The sequence below is a fragment of the Dermatophagoides pteronyssinus genome, unplaced genomic scaffold, assembly GCF_027571235.1.
Source record: "Dermatophagoides pteronyssinus isolate colony J.1.1.1.1 unplaced genomic scaffold, Derpt_VIB-CSIC_2022.12 sq0003, whole genome shotgun sequence".
In the NCBI taxonomy this organism is placed as follows: domain Eukaryota; kingdom Metazoa; phylum Arthropoda; class Arachnida; order Sarcoptiformes; family Pyroglyphidae; genus Dermatophagoides; species Dermatophagoides pteronyssinus.
The window spans coordinates 368,195-383,162 of NW_027461527.1; the positions used below are offsets into that span (position 1 = coordinate 368,195).

The window sequence follows — 14,968 nt, forward strand, 5'->3', positions numbered from 1 at the left end:
TTTTGGTTTTGCTATCGAATCGGTTGTCGGTGTTTTTTCTTTCTAGAAAATTTTTCCTTTCGAAAAAAAAACTTTTCCACAAAAACTTACCGGAATTGTAACTTTGACATTACTTTTCATCAATTATCAATTGATTCTAATCAATGACAAACTCTATTAAATGCGTTTATCTCTTCAATGTGTGTGTGTGTTTTTATGTAAATATTTTTTTTTTTGTTGTAATAAACAAAACTGAACAGTGAAAATTTGTTTATTCTTTTAATAACTTTTTTTTTGTTTTGTTTGCATTAGTCAATTTGTTTGGGCTGTAATGAGAATTTTTTTTATCCATATTTGAATATCTGATTACCAGGAGAAAAAACCTGATAGAATATTGAATTCTTTGAACAACACAAGAATAATTTGTTTGTTTGTTGAATTATAATTTGAATTTACAACCTGGTTTTGTTTTGTTTTGTTTTGTTTTGTTACATGTTTTTTGTTCCGAATTTATCGTGTAAACATCATCATCATCATCAAAGTTTGTTTTTGACTAATGTTTCATTATCATCATAAGTAAGTTGAGAAAATTTCCTGGAAATTTTTTTTCCCGAAAATTTTACCTTACCTCATTATAATTGGATAATTCTTTTTTATTTTATTAATTAATAAATAATTTTTAATTACAAAAATAATTATAAACACACACACAGACAGAAAATAATCATGAATTTATCTCACATTTATAAATCTGATAAAAATAAATAAATCGATAAATTTCTTTGATTTAATTATCTGATGATGGTGGTGATTTATTCCAATTGATGTGTAAATAGCAATTATAATTTACATATGTGTTTACCGAATGTGTTTCTTGTTTTTTTATTACTTTTGTGGAAATAGAAAAAACAAAACAACAATAATGAATAACAAAAACAAACAAACAAACGAAAAAAAATTCCATAAACATTCCAAGCAAATAACAAAAAAAAACGAAAATACCAGACAAACAGACAAACAATAATCATCATCATTATCATCATTGTCGTCGTCAAGGAATAAAAATTTTCTCGAATGGAATTCAATTATTTCATCGGTAAAATGAATAAATTTCTGTGATTCTTTCAAAGAATTCTTACTCGAAGAATCGAAAAAAAAATAACAAATCCAAATGAATGATAATTATTTCGAATGTTTCTTTCTGGATTTCTTTCTCTTTGAACATTGAATCTATTTCTATTTTGGTTCAAAATTAACATCATCATTTTGGAACAAACACAAACCGAAAAAAAGAGGAAAAAAATCAAAGATTTTTTTTTCGATTTAGTCATCACTATGACGACAGCTAGGATTTTTTTTTCATTCAATCTCCCCCAGTCTCTCTCTCTCTCTCTCTCTCTCTCTCTCTCTCTCTCTCTTTCCCGATTCGATTTTCATTATTTGCGGAAATTCATTTCATTCGAATCAATTTTCTATCGATTTCTTTTTTTTTTTGTTTTTACAGAATTCGAAATGAATTAATCAAAAAAGGAGAAGAAGGAATCTCTGACGATTTAATTCAATGTTTGGATTGAAATGTGTAACTAATGTCTCTCTGTGTGTGTGTGTATGTGATCCATTTCAAGTCCGTTTTTATTTTCATTTGATAACATCATCAACAACAACAGTAACAGATCAAAGTTATGTAATGAAAAAGTTTAGTTATTCTTCTTTCAAATAATAATAATGATGATGATGCGGATGATGATGATGATGTTTTTGTGTAAAATGAAAATTTTTTTCAGTTTTTCTCTTCAAAACACTGACAAAAACAATAACCAACAAATGATGAAAAGTCAGCACATTTTTTTTCGTTCGTTCGTTCGTTTCCATTATTTATTCTGGTCATTGTTTTTTTTTGTCTTTCGCATTCGAATGTCGGATGCAAAAGATATTATCATCATCCGGGATTTTTTTTTGTTTTTCATTGATTTCATTCAATTCTCATGTGATATTCACAAGTTTTTCTTGGTTCGATTTCCAAAAATGGTTTTACCTTTTGCTTTTTGCTTTTTGTTTGTTTGTTTATCAAAAATAAACAATTTTTGTTGTTGTTGTCTTCTTTAAAAGCATTTCATTTTTAATGAGAAACTTTTCAACAAAACAAAAAAGTTTCCGAAAGTTTATTGATAAAATTTTTTTCCATACTAATGTTTTCGAGAAACTTTTTTATATTCTGCTAATGTTATCAATTCTTATTCAGGTTAACTGATAAACATCCTGTCAAAACAAAAAACAAAAAAAAACATTACGGTTGGTTTGTCGAATAAAAAACAGATTTCGGGTATCGATATTATCATCATCATCATCATTATCGGGCCAGGAAATGATTGATGAAAATTTGCTTTTTAATAATTTTCAACCAACAACAACAACCAAAAGAAAAGGAAAAAAGAAAAATTCACGATAATAATGGTCGGTGAATAATCGAAAATATTTGTCATTTGGGTTTCTCGGTTTTTTTCTGGTTTATGATAATCACCAGTTTGTTTGAATCGTGTTTGTTTTTTTTTTTGTCGCTTTTCTTGGAAATTTTCTTGCATAAATTTTGCTGCCTGATCAATCAATCAATTCGGATGATCAATACTTTTGTCATCGGAATATCATCTAATTATAGAATATTCTTTTTTCTTCTGTTTCTGTATTATTGGACATTTGATTTATTTTTCATGACCAAACAACTTAGAGAAGATTCTCTCAACAACTCTGAAAAAAATTGAAAGTTTTCAAGTGTCCAATTTAAATGCAATTTCTTGTTCTACACACACACTATCCATCTCTATTATTTTTATGATGATGTTTTCTGGAAAGTTTCTGGCCTCTTTTTTTCTCTTTTTCAAATGAACAACAACAATTCAACACCGAATCACTACCCAACTATGATGATGATGATTTCAAGTTTGGTGAACAAACAAAAACTTGAAATGATAATGGTTGATCAATGACATTTTCAAGTGAAAACAAAAAATAATAATAAATTGAGTTCAGTCATTCAGGGTTAAGTGAAGAGAATTTTTAAACAAAATAAAAATAAATCATGTTTGGCCTGCGAATTGTAGACCAATTTTTGGATCGATAATGGATATCGTTTGTTTTTTTCTTCTTTCATGCCATCATATTACCTTTTTTCTTCCACTGATTTTTAATTTGATTTTTAATTGTAATTCGGATCGATTTTTTTTTGTAATTGAAATGGATTCCGGATGATTTTGGAAATCGGAAAAAAATTCTTTTCTATCGAAAAAAAAGAAACCATAGTTATTCTTTTGAAAAAATGATTACGTTTCTGTTTTTTTTTTTGTTTTCAAATTCTTCAAACTTGAAAAATTTGAGAAAATTCTTGACCGAACAAAAAACAAGAACATAAATTCCATTGAATAGAATTTTTATCATGAGGAAATATTTTCGAAAAGAAAAAATTCTCTTTCCTGGGAAAATTTTCCATTTCCAACATCATCATCATTCATTGGACCCCAAACACAAGAGACAGAAAGAAAAAACAAAAAAGTTTTTTCGTTATTTCGTTTTGTTCTGTTGTTTGTTTATCTTTCATCTCATGATAATTTCATGATAATATTAATAATTTTCATAATAACCATCTCTAGTGGTTTTACTTTTAGGTTTCATTCGATTCAATTCAATCCACTCGGTCAAAGTCAAGTCGGTGGGCTGGACCAAACAAATTTATTATCATCAACTTGAAAATAATCATCATCATCATTTTTAATCATTTTGATAATAAATAAAAATATCAAGTTTTGGTTTTTGTTTTTCGCCATTATCATTATCATTATCATTGCGACCACATTTATCACTTACAGCCAACCAATAAAACACTGCAGTTTCACACTATACTGGAACTGTTTGCTGATTTGTTTTTTTTTCGCCTGCCAATTCCAAGTTTTTTTTTTGGCCAGTTTCAAAGTTGTCAACTAAGATGATATCGAAAAGGCAGCTATTTGATTGGATTTTTGCTTTGTTTTCTGTTTTCTGTTTTCTGCTTGTTTCTGTTTATTTTTCATTGGACAAAAAAAAAGATTTACATTGTATAACAAGATCAAAATAGGAATTTCAAGAAAATGAAAAAAATTATCGATGAAAATCGATAATTAAATCATTTCTTTTCCGGAAAAAAAGAATTACCATGACAACGATACATCGATACAACGATAAACTTGACAAATTAAAAATGAAAAATTTATTCACACAACCAACAACATTATCACCATATTCATACTGATAATAATTTCATCATAATCAACTTTTGAATAGGAGAAAAAGCGAATTTTTGATAATTTTCCATCATCATCATCAATATAATTATATCTTGTCATCATCATCATCATTATCATCATTTTCGGGAACTTTCCCTGAAAACAAAAACAAAAACAAAAAATAAATTCTCGAATGAATTTTATTTCCATGACCATAATCATTATGATGATAATCATCATAATCATGTTATTTGTAGGGTCATGACAATGTTTTTTTCTGTTTCTTCTTCTTCAATTCTATTTATTATTCGTTTTTGTTTTCACATAAATAAAATAAAATATTGTTTGATGTGTGTGTCTGGTGTGTGTGTGTGTGTACAATTTGTATGCGAATCGGTCGTCCATTATTCATTCCATTTCACATTCATTGGAAAGATTCATTGGATGATGATGATGATGACCCAGAATTTTCTTTTTTTATCGTCGCCAAATTCAACAGCAAAGAATCTTCAAAAGATGTTTGTTGTTGATGTTCGTATAGGAATTTTTTTCCGTTTCGTTTTGAAAAAGTTGGAATGTTGAACACACGCAAATTTGTTGTGTGTGTTTGTGTTTGTGTGTGGTTTATCCATTTATTTTGATGTTCGTTTTTTTTCTGCTTTGGTCATTCTTATTTATGTATAAATGACAACAACTGACAATAACTTTTTTGTTCTTTTCTTGTTTTGTTCAATTCTGTATAAGAAGAAATGGTTATGGTTTTTTCGTTCGAAAGAAAATTTATTTGTTTGTTTGGTTTGGGTTTGTTTTTCTCTGTGTGTATGTGGTTTCAATTCCATTGGTCATCCATTGGTTTTTTTCTGTGTTTGTTTAAAGAAATTGGATGTTGTAAACAACGAAAAAAAAATTAGATTTTTTTATCTGAAATCGATTCGAAATATTATAACATGAATTGGTGTCACGTTCATATATAACGTTTCCGGTCAATAAATTTTTTCCGAAAAACTTTTTTCTATTTATATGCCAATCAATCAATCGGATTTTTTTTCCGGGAAATTTTTTCTTTCTTTTTTTTCGGAAAAAATTCAAATTCAATTTGACCACACACACACACACAGAGAAATGGCTTGTTTTTGCTGCTGAAACAAGAATTTTTTCTTCTCATTGCAAGCAGAAAATGATGCTTGAAAAAAACTGGAATTTTCTTTCTTCTATTCGGTTATTTGTTTGTTTATGTGGTTCACATTCTGACAATTTTCGTATGACTTTTACTGTTGCTGTTTCCAAACTATTTGTCCAAAATCATAGATCAGGACCAAGAAAAGCAAAAAAAAACTCAAACTGTTCAGCCATTAAAATGACAGAAGTCAAGGAGATGTTGTTTGAAAAAAACTCCAATTGATTAACCCAGTAGAAAACCAGAAAATTTCTCGTTATTTTTCATCTTCTAAAATTGAATTTGTGGTTATTTTTTTTTTTGGCAAAATTAAAATTAAATTAAATTTTAATTTTTTTCCATATATAAATTATTGTGATGATGTTGATGGCGGCGGCGGTGGTAATCTTTATGGAAAATTGAATTTTTTTCCTTTTTTTGAACCACAAACTGAAAAGAATTTTTCCCGAAAAAAACTTTGTTCGGGAAAAAAATTAACTTTTCCGAAACCACCACCACCGCTGATTGGTGGTAGCATCCTTGCAAAACGAACGAACGAACGGGTTAAATCAATGAAATGAGTTGGGCCGAAAGAAAAACTTTCACTGACTTGCCATTGAAATGTCATAAAATTGAATTTTTCAAAAAAGAAAAATTCATTACAGGCGAAATGAATGAGTGAAATTTTTTATTTTTCAAAAGAAATTTTGCTTTGTCGTCAACTTTTATTTTTTTCTTCTTCGCTTGAACAAAGAAATTTTCCCATTCCATTTCTCATTCCATTCCATTCATTCATTGAAAGAAAGAGAGAAAAATTCATTTCATTTTTCATTTTTCATTTTTTTTGGAAATGAAAAATGTTTTCTTTTCAAATGAAAGAAGAAAAAAAATGTAATGAGAATTTGAGAAAAAAAACCGAATGAATGAATGAATGAAATCATTATTGAAAAGAAAATTTTCCAGAAAAAAAAGATGCTTAGAAAATTTCTCTATTCGAAATGAATTTAACAATTTCATTTTTTATTTTGTTGCCACTGTCAAATTGAATAAGATTTGACTGATGATGATGATGATTGTGGTGATGGGCTGATTTTTATTTGAATGTTATTTCATTATTCAAGTTAGGTTAAGATGACTTTGATTTATAATTCATTATTTAGGTTAGGTTCAATAGACTTTGACATCATCATCATCATCAAAAGAGAATAAAACTTGCCTAATTAAGTCAAGTAATTAATTTTTTTTTCTTTTTTTGTAAAACACTTGAAAAAATGTTTGTAATTGAATTTTTTCTCCACCGGGTTTTATTTTTTTAATTATAAATTAATTTTTCCAAAACATCATTATTATGCATAATTATGTTGATGATGATGTTTTCCGAATTGAAAAAAACAAAAACATTTTCAAAGTTTAAAACTTGCAAAAGAAAACTTCAATCCTTTTTCAATGAAGAAAGTTTTCAGAAACAAAGAAAGTTTTTTTTTCTCTCAAGGATTTTCAATTTTTTCAATGAGCTCTCTTTGTGTTTTATTTCCAAAAAAAAAAGTTTTTTTTTCTTTTTTAATTACATTTTGGATTCTGCACTTTGCTGAAAATAATTCCCGGAGTGTTTTTTTTTCAGGATTGTCGAGAAAAATTTCAAATTGATGAAAATTTTTTCATTCATTCATTATTCACACCAAAGAAAAAAAGAATGTTTCCAGAAATCGAAAAAAAAGGTTGATTAAATGCAGAATTTCCACTTGGTTGATTTACGAATTACCGAGAGAGAGAGAGAGAGAGATTCAAAACATTTTGACAGAATCATCACCACCACCATCATCTTGATTATTACGAATGTCAAACCAACAGAAAATAGAGATCATTGCAACAAAAAAAAAAAGTTTTCTATTTGCTGTTGTTGTTGTTGTTGTTGTTTTTTAGTTCAGTGGTTTCAAGAATCGCCAACATAAAATCAGTCATCAGAATTTGTATATATAGATAGAGAGAGAGCGAGTTATGATATTGATAGTTTTCGATTCGGGTTTTCATACACTATCATTATTTTTGGATTCTTTGTTTCTCTGGATTCTGGATTCTGGTGTGTATGGGATAATTCTCGATGAGAAGAGAGAGAGAAAAAAAACTGAAGAAAATAATGATTTATCACATGATGTTTTGATTCGCTTTTTTTTGGCTAAATTCTTGATTCACTTGAATTCTGGTTTGAAATACCAGAAATATAATAATAATAAACATTGTTCATAAAACAAAGCAAAAACATAATGATAACAATCTCTCTCTTTTTTTCGGTAGTCTATCGATCATTATTTGATCATTTGTTTTTGTTTTTGTTTTTGTTGTTTTCTGGTTACTGGTGACCATTTCAAAGAATCACAGAATCAAAAAAAACAAAAAAACAAGCAATTTTCTTTAGTCATTATAAATATCAAATCAAAAATATTTTCGTTTGTTTGTTTGTTTGTTTATGAAGTAAAGATTGATGATTTAATAATAATCTTCAAACAAACAAACAAACAAACAGCGAATCGTTTTCATTTCAGGATTTGTATTTTACTTTTGAATTTTGATTTTGTTCACATTAATTTTATTTGAATTTTGGTGAAATTCAAAAAAAGAAATTTTGATTTCGATACTCGATCATCTCGGGTCAAATCGTTAACAAGAACTGTGTAGGTGTTGAAATAATGAATATCCAGACACCAGACGTTCATTATTCAACCGAGAATCCAGAATCCAGAATTACTCAGGAAAAAAACTCAGAATAATGAAACTTAACTTTTCAAGTTGCTCTGTTGTTGAAACACATCATTTATTCAGCATTAAATGATGCGTTCGGAAAAAAGTTGCCAAAAAGAAAAAAAGTTGCCAGAAAAAATATTTATTGAAAAATTATTCCGAAAAGAAAAATGGTATAAAAAAACAAATCTGTTTTTGACATGATTATCACCAACATTTGATATAATCTAATCCAGAATCATGTTTAGTTGGTTATTTATTTATTATCGATTGAATGAATTTTGGAATTTGAATTTTTGTGTTGACAAGAATATTCTTGTTTTTGGCTATTTGAATGTAAATTTCCAAGTATTACTTATTTATTGCTATAGCGATTCGAGTTGTTGTAATTCCAATTGGAATTCATTTGATTGTTGGATCTCATCTATATTTCTTACTGGGTTACAATACTCATATATGACATCAGCAATTCAGCCAGACAACAATTTGCATTAATATCATGTATCTCGAGTTGCTAATCTGGATTGTTGATCTGAAAAAATAAGAATGAAAACAAAAAAATCATTTTGGTATCCATATCGATGCTGTTTTTCCAGTTGGATTTTTCTCCCCATCTCAATGATCACTTGGATACCAAAAAAAAATTTACATTTTTACGGCTAAATAAAAAACATTATCAAATTTCTTATTATCAAACTTGAATCGAATAACCAGATCAACAAACAAAAATTAATGAATATTATTACTCTCAAAAGATTCATTTAAATTCTTTGTTACTTTACTGAATAACGATGAAGAAGAAGAAGAAGCTTAAAAGAATTTTTTGTTTTGTTTTTAGTTCTTTGAACACTGATCAAGAACTGGACAATTGGATTTTTTTTGTTGTTTTCAAAATAACTTTTTACTTACTTAGCAACGAGATCCATTCATATATTGTGTATGATTTTCCGGTTTTTCCCCTTTTGAAACATGATTTTTTCCCTGTTTTTTTTTGTTTCACAAAAAAAACGAAACGAAACTTTTCAAGAAACAAAAAGAAAAACTTTTAACCCAGTTAATCTTTTTTGTTGAGTTTTTTTTAAAACACAAAAAAACTTAAATTTAAATGGAAATTTTCTTTTTTGTTTCACATTTTCCTTTTCGGTTTTTGTGTTCCAAGACTTTATTTTACTTTACTGCATTGCACTCAGCCATCATCATCAAGATGATGATGGTAATAATGATGATCATCAAAAAATTCTTGAAAGGTGGGCGGTTAATAAAACAACAACAACAACAAGAATTTCTGATTTTCATTTGTTTGTTGTTGCTAATGTTGTTGTCAATGGATTTTTGAGAAATTTTCTTTGGAAAAAACTACAGGAAAAAGGTTTTTTTTTGAAAAAATAGAAAAATTATTCCATTTGTTGTTGAATTCTGGGCGTAGAATTTTATATTCTGGTATTTTCAATTATGATGATTATTGACAGAATAATTTTTTCAAAGTAACCAGAAAAAAACATTTGGAATTTTAAAATATTTTTTCTATGAAAACCTGAATTTTTGCCCTTTCTGTCGACCGAAAAAAAAAACATAAAGGATTCTTTCGTGTTGCTGTTGTTGTTGTTGGGTTTACCAAATCAACCAACCGACCAAAATTAAAATATTCCATTTTGAAAAAAAAAGAAAAAGATTTATGTTTGAATTGGAATGTTTTGGAAAATTTATTATTTTGATTTTTGAAACCAGAAAAAAACATAATAAAATAAAATATTCTATTTTAAAATATTCAAAGAATTTTTCTTTCATAAAAAAACAAACAAAACCAAACAGAACCAAGAATATCACCGGAATACGAAACCGAATGAATAATTAAGAATTTCTCCTGAAGAATCCAAAGAATTCGCGGTCGAATGAATTAAAATTTGGAGGGAGAGAGAGAGAGAGAGAGTGAATTATCACAACAACATTATTCATTTAATTTAAATGAAAATTAGATTTCTCTTTTTTTGCTTTAAATTTAAATCTTCACAGCTTCACATTTTTACACCAAAAAAAAGTTGATCACAAACAAAATTCATTTGAAATTTTGCAACAAAAAAAAAGATTCATTCATTCATTTCAAAACAAATTTATACAAACAAATGAAATTATTATTCATATTCATTTTGTTCGTTTGTATAAATTTAAATTTTAAAACGAAAAAATAAATAAATTCCAAGATTAACTAGATTTTTTTGTTGAGCAAGAAATGGAAAAAGTTTCATTTTTTTCGGTGAAAAGAAAATATCAGAAACTTTGTCACTATTTTTTTTCTATTTGTATTCAAAGGAATGATGGATCATTCAAACAAAGTGTGACAAAGACATTTTTTTTTCTTATCTTTCGATAATTTTATTATCGATAGATTCTTTTATCATCACTTTCTCTCTCTCAACAAAAAATAAACCAAACAAAATGTGGAAAAACACACACACATCTCAAACATCATCAGAATTGAATTGCTCAAAGACAAATTATCATTATTCTCTTTTTTGAAACATTTCATCCATCGGCAATAGAAATATGATGTGAAAATTCTGTCCACACACACACACCGACACACTTACTAACCAGCATAGAATTGTCAATAATAATCATTTATTATTATTTTTTTTCAACACAAACATTGCCTTCTTCTTCTTCTTCTTGATGATCCAAACAAGACATGACAAATTTTCCATTTTGTTTTTTTTTCACACGGGCACCATCATCATCATGATATTTGTTCATTTCATTTTTTTTCGGAATCAATATTCTTTACTTACTTAGTCGTTGTTGTTGTTTGTTTGCTGTTTGTTGAAAATTCTCTTGGATTCTCTCATTTTTTTTTCTTTTCTTTCATTCTTTGAAAGCTAATTTCATCACATAGTCATTGAACCAATTTCTGTCTATGTGCGTGTCAAATGACTAATACGCACCAAACATACACACACACACAGAAAAAACATCTTTATTATTAATATTTGATCCAGAAGAAAAAAGAAAAAAATTTCTACATCCATTCTGTTTATTTTCAAGAATCTTTCGTATGTTAGGGATGTTGATGATGATGATGATGATAATAATAATAATGATGATAGACAGGCGCCATCGGAAAAAAAAACAAACAACAACAAATATAGTACTGTACTGTACGCCAAAAATATTCTTTTTTCTAGAGAATCGGTTTGAATGAGAAATTTTCTTGGAAATTTTATTCATTTCAGAATGAAATTTTCGTTTGGTTTAAAGAAAAATTCTCACTTCATTTTTCAGTTCAAAAACGCCCGAAAAGAAATTGAAAATTTTTCGTTTTGTTTTTCTGTTTTCATCATCATCATTATTACTTGAGCAATTTGGAGTGTTTTAATATTAGTTTTTTTTATTTTTCTCTCGAAAAAAGTTGGCTTCACTGTGTTTATTTCATTTCATTTTACGTTTTTGTTTTGTTTTGTTTTTCTTTCATTGAATTTTCCGTTATAGGGGTTTCACACTAGCAGCAATGTGAATGAAATATTTCAAATGCAATATTTCACTACATTTCAGCCTTATGGACTGAAATATTGCATTTGAAATATTTCATTCACATTGCTGCTAGTGTGAAACCCCTATTATTCTTTTCTGGTTCAAAAACAATATTTTTTTTTGTTAAAAATTCAATATAAAATTTTTATTGTTTTTTTTTCTTTTTCATTTTCACAGAAAACAAAAGTACATTTCGTCAATTTGTCTGGTTGTAATCAATCGTTTTTTATTTTCCAAATAGAAATTTTGCCTTGCGGATAAGAATCATCATTGACGAAGGGAAATAGAAAAAAAAAATATTTCCCGAAAACATCAACTGATTTGAGGTTTGTTTTTTTCCGAAAAAATTTCTCTCTGATTTTTAAAATCTGTGACAATTTTTTTCGGTTGTTTATTTATTCCATTTTTTTCTTTTGATACTTTTCAATATTATTTTATGCGTGGGTGTTTCTCTATTCTGGATAACAATATTTCAGAATAACAAAAACAACAGAATTTCAAATTCTAATATCGTTATCTTTGAATCGATGGTGGTTTCAAATTTTAATGATAGAGAAGAAAATTGTATCCACATTTAAACACAAAAACACCACACACACACCAAATAAAGAATCATCGTTTTGTAAATGAGAAACTTTTTCGGAAAAAAAAATATTTCTCCTAAATAATTGATGATGCACACACATACACACACACAAACAAAACAATTTTCCTGAAAAAATTCTTGGTGTTTTATTTTTCCACTTGATATCTTGTTACTATTTGCATTTTTTTTTCTGGCAATTTTTTTCGCTGATCATTCGGATTCTTGATTTTTTTTCTCTCTCTCTCCCTCTCTCACTCAAAACCAAAAATTCACCAGATTCTGATTCCCATTATCATCATCATTTGATGCTAATAATAATGATGATCGTAGTAGAAAATTACAGATCACACACATTTGTATTATAGGAGAAATAAATAAGTTGAAAAAATAGAGAGAGAGAGAGAGAGAGAGAGAGAGAGAGAGATATCTGGTTTCATTATTTTCTTCTTTCTTTTTTTTCATTAAATTCATCTTGACAGACAAACACAAACACAAACAGAGAAGAAAATGATACAAGTCGATTCACATACGATCAATCAAATGGGAAGAAAAAATTGATTTTTTTTTTTGTTGGAAATATCTTAATTTAAATCGAAATGTTGTCTGATTGATTTGATTTTTTTTCTGTTGCTTTCTTGTTCTGTAAATCATAAGATTGATTATATTTTGTATAAAATTGAATTTACTTGAAATGTCAATGTTTGTTTGTTTGTTTCGTTTGAATCAATTCAAAAACTAATCATTTTGTCGATTAATCATAATTATTTTCTTTTCCAAAGAAAAATATAATTCTCCATGAAAAGAAAAAGATTTCATTAATTTCAATTTAAATCACAATCCAAGAAAATTTTCGGTAAAGATTTTTTTCGTTGTTGTTTCCTGAAAAATTTCTCATGTTTTTTGGCCTATATTCTGGTGTTGTTGTTTATGAACAAAAAACTTTGACCAGAACAGAAACGGAACCAAAAATCAACCAATAGAGTAATCATCATCAACCAAGCATGAAAAAAACTGAAAAAACTTTTCCAAAAGAAAAATGACATTTATACATCATTCACCATTTGTCAAACATGTTTTGTTTTTGTTTTTTTCTGATAATCACCACCACCACTACCACCATAAAAAACAAAAAACAAAATTAAAGAATCGTTCTGAAAATGACATTGTTTTGTTTTTTTCCTTATTATACCCGGCTTTTTTCGATTTTCTTACCCGAAAAATAAATCATTTTCAAGTATGAAATCAATTCAGAAGCCGGAATATGGGGAAAAAATAATTTGAAACAACAACATCAGTGACAAACCGAAAGAAAAATCATTCATTCATTTTTTGTTTTTGTTTTTTTTTCGGTTAACATCAAAATCAGTGGTCAATCTTTACTTGTGTGTGTGTGTAAAGTCCAACATGAAACAATCTTTCTATTTTGCTTTTTTTGCTTTTTTTTTCCATTTTTTTCATATCAAATCAAAATGTTATTAAATCAGGCAAGCAATCCGGGTAATCATTCGACCGTGTTCGATATTTTCATCGAAAGAAGAAGAAGAAGAAGAAAAACATTGAGATGGAAAGAATCCAGGGAGAAAGTGTTGGGGAGAGCAAATATTTTGGGAAAGTTTCTGTTGTTGTTATTAAACATTGAATTTGGTGATATGTTTTTGAACACATTCGCTCGCATACATCTCGAGATTCAATCGAAAAACATAGAAACAAAAACAAAATTCATAGAATCAGAATCGAAAAAATCGATTATTCTCGAAAGACAACAACAACAACAACAACCAGAACAAGAATTTTGTCGCTGTTCAATTATTCAAGTTGGTCTCTCGGTGTTTGTGTGATTCTACAGAATTACAAAATGAAAATGATAACACCACTTTAAATGCAAAAAAGTGAAAATTGACATCAGACTTTTTTTCAGAATATGTGTGAAAGAAAAAATTCATAAACGATGTTATTCATTTGTGAATATTTGCTTTTTTTCCCGGGAAACTTTTCGGGAAAAAAATTCCTGGGAATTTTATTTTTGTCTTATCTAATAAAACTGAATTTTTAATAATAATAATAATAATTTCTTAAACTACAAATATCCTTTAGCCATTTTTTTCTTCTGAAAAGTTTTTCAATCTGTCAATATTCTACAGGCCCGAAAAAATGGATGTCTTTCGAAAGAACGAAAAAAATTCTTAACTTTTTTTTTGCTGGCTAAAAAATTGATGACGATGATGATGTTTGAATGGAATTCGCCATCGTTCTTTATCATCATCATCATTTTGTTGTTTGAATATTTGTCGAATGTGAATAAATAACTGAATTCAACGATTCATCATTCCGAAATTCAAAAAAAAAGAAAAAATCCAGAATTTTTCAATATGATAAATTTGAAGACTGAGAAGAAAAACTTCGCACACATCCCATCAACATTCATACAGCAAAGTTATCCAAGCAAACACACACACACACAATGTCTTCACATTCATCCATCAATTCAAATATTTTTTTTCAAATTGAACAAATTTTTTACATTCACAAGCAGCCAATTACATAATTTCTTGTTTACAATTGCCAAAGAAAATTATGTTTAAATGTTGAGAAAGTTTTCGGGAAAATTTTTTTTCTTCTCCAAATGAATCCCTATCCATCATCATTTTCTGATTCAATCAATGAAAATCATTCTTTTTCTCAATTGCATCATTTGCTGATTGTTGTTGTTGTTGATCTAAATCTTTTTTA

At 27.6% G+C, this 14,968-nt stretch overlaps 1 protein-coding gene across 1 annotated transcript in view; it reads left to right on the plus strand.

Moving 5' to 3' along the window:
* LOC113791373 (uncharacterized) overlaps nucleotides 1–14,968 on the plus strand; it is a 26,092-nt gene continuing 11,124 nt past the window's right edge. The window contains exons 1-2 of the mRNA XM_075825078.1: nucleotides 1–555; nucleotides 11,830–11,978. The gene's annotated coding sequence lies outside the window, so the exon portion shown is untranslated. The remainder of the gene's footprint in view (nucleotides 556–11,829; nucleotides 11,979–14,968) is intronic.